The following is a 2,926-nucleotide window of genomic DNA, read 5'->3' as shown; positions in this document are numbered from 1 at the left end:
AATGTTATAGGCCACCTGGGAATCACAGCGGCCAAGTGTAGTGGACACAGGTTTCTCTCTGGCTGTGTGCTGAGGGCTTGCTTCCCCGGGGAGGGGAAGAGCCACAGAGAAGGTCGGGGTGAATGGCCAGGACACAGGCCAAGTGTTGCCAGGTGCTGCAGGCAGGGTCTATGAGTTCCGGCATTATGAGCAAGGATTTCATTTCAGAAAGCAGTACTTTGGGAAGGTATCCAGGATGGCAGGGGAGGAGGGGAAGGCAGAGACAGTGGGCTCCAGAATGGGACCCCGGAACACCCCAAGTGTATCCAGGCACCAGAGACAGCTGCTGTGTCCAATCTGCAAGGAGGTTAGTACAGGAACAGCAGTGCAGGTTTAGGAACTTGGTGCTTCACCACGGATTGCTTGAGAAGCTACCGTGGACATCCAGAGGTGCAGCAATGTGGGCCTCAAAGTGAAAAAAGAAACCTGATGGAAGTTGGTGCATCAGATTTGAAGTCATGCTGAAGATTCGAGCTAGGATGTACATCATAAGCTGTTATCAGAATACTGGAAGAAAAAAGGACCAACTGGGAAAACATTTCCCCAAAACAACTATAGAAGTTTCTGAAAAGAAAACCACAAGAATTCAATCCTTCCCTCTTTCTTCCAGACAGGTACACTATTATTTCTCAAGACAACATTAACTGAACAAGGAGTTTTTCAAACACACACTCAGTGAAGGAGAGAACGGGCATAACTGATTTTTTTCAGTCTTTTATATTTTCAAAAAAGCCATTAGAAGACTTGGATGCTTGAGGTATTGCATAAATTATCCTGTTATTTTAGTAATGAAAGGATTTCACACCCATCCATTTACTTCTGCTTTTATTTCTCTCCATGAATATTGTTTTTGAAAAATATTTGTCAGGCTGCAGATATAATTCACATTGATCAAGCAGTGTATTTAAAAGGTAAGATTTTAAGGGCCTTATTAGAAGAAAAAAAAAACTTGGCCTCACATAGGTACTTAACAATCCACTTCTTTTCACAGTGTACTTGCCAGCCACCTTTGAAAATTAATCATCCTTAGAAACTTACAATAAAAAGGTAATTTCGCTGCACAGCTTACAATTTGGATCTCTTCTACCAAGCAGGCTATCTGATAAGTGACAAAGGGTGTGCGAACACTTGTTGATTTCTCATTGCTGGCAGACTCTGCAACTTAAAGGAAAAGTCATCAGCACCGTGTTCTGGAATAGTTGTTACAGAATGAAACACACGCGACTAGATCCCAGGATTGCACAGAGCTGATCTTTGAGCTGTCTTCCCTCTGTTTGGGGTAGCCCTTCTTCCCACCGACTCCCGCCCAGTCCCATTTACATCCAGGTCCAGTGCCTCAGGAGGGTGCAAATGGGCCCTCCCGCTGAAACCCCAGCCTCAGTTCCCAAAAGCCCAAGAGCAGAGGATTGAGCAGGCATACCATGAAGAAAGATGGATTTCAGACCAAGCTTGGAAGGACGAACAAGGAAAACAGAGAGCGGGAGTCCCCGGAGAACAGAGAAATGGCCAGACCCCAGAGATGGCGGCTGCGCTGTGCATCCAGGAGACAGGACCATGGACAGGGCAGGGGAGATCCCCTACTGATGGCACCAGGGAGCGGGAAGTCGTATGTGAGGAGGCCAGGGGTTCCAGGACGCTGAGACTTCAGTGGGAATACAGGGACCAGGGACCATCCCCCTTTGCCGCTCAGCTCCTGAAACTGGAAGGACCTTGGATGATGGAGTAACAGCAGGGAGGGAAGCAGGGAGAACTCCAGGAAGGGCTGGCGTCGAGACTTCACCCACTCCCAGCACACCAGGGCGCAAGATCAAAAACTGAAGCTGGGTTGTAGAATACAAGGTTACATTCGTTGCCCACCTGAGATTATGGATTGAGGTTCAGCCCACCACAAATAAACACATGCACACACAGCGTGTGTGCGCTGTACCATATTCGTGCCACATGACAGTTCTTACTTTTCATGTTTCGTTTTATGACAGGTCCAATGTGCTACATCATTAAAGTAATTCCCATAGATTTCTGAATTCAAACTGCCTATAAAATGGTTTGTACTAAAGGCAGAGGAGTGAGTATATGCCTATGTCTGTGTATATGTATGCAGGTGCTGATGGGGGCTGGAGAAGGAGAGATGTCGGGGGAAGAAAGATGAACCTCTGAGTCCCTTAATTCAGAATTTGAATGCACTCTAAATGGTTCTCTCCACTTCTTCATTATAGTGGTCTAGTCCATCCTTGTTCACAGAAAAATCATCGGAACCAGAGTAGTTTGATGCAAACCAGCAGATTTGCCTAAGTCTCTCACAGTCACCGAGGGCAAGCTTTTTGTACTATTACATTTTAGTCCTAAATAAATGCCTTTCCAAGTTGATCTAGGACAGGGGTAGTGAACTGGTTTTCATACCTCATACCTACCCAAATATACCTGCGAAATGATCTCTTCCTCTACGTATGCTATCACCAACACCAAGACATGCTTGCAAACTCCTAAATAGACACATCAGGGCTTCCCTGGTGGTGCAATAGTTAAGAATCCACCTGCCAACGCAGGAGACAAGAGTTCGATCCCTGATCTGGGAAGATCTCACGTGCCACAGAGCAACTAAGCCCGTGCACCACAACTACTGAGCCTGCGCTCTAGAGCCACGAGCCACAGCTACTGAGCCCATGAGCCACAACTACTGAAGCCCGCATGTCTAGAGCCCATGAGCCACAACTACTGAGCCCACATGCCACAACTACTGAAGCCTGTGTGCCTCAAGGCTGTGCTCTGCAACAAGAGAAGCCACCACAATGAGAAGCCCACGCACCACAACGAAGAGTAGCCCCTGCTCACCGCAACTAGAGAAAGCCCACATGCAGCAAGAAAGACCCAACGCAGCCAATAAATA

Source organism: Tursiops truncatus, chromosome 12, assembly GCF_011762595.2.
Source record: "Tursiops truncatus isolate mTurTru1 chromosome 12, mTurTru1.mat.Y, whole genome shotgun sequence".
Classification (NCBI taxonomy): Eukaryota; Metazoa; Chordata; class Mammalia; order Artiodactyla; family Delphinidae; genus Tursiops; species Tursiops truncatus.
This window is presented reverse-complemented; position numbering follows the sequence as displayed.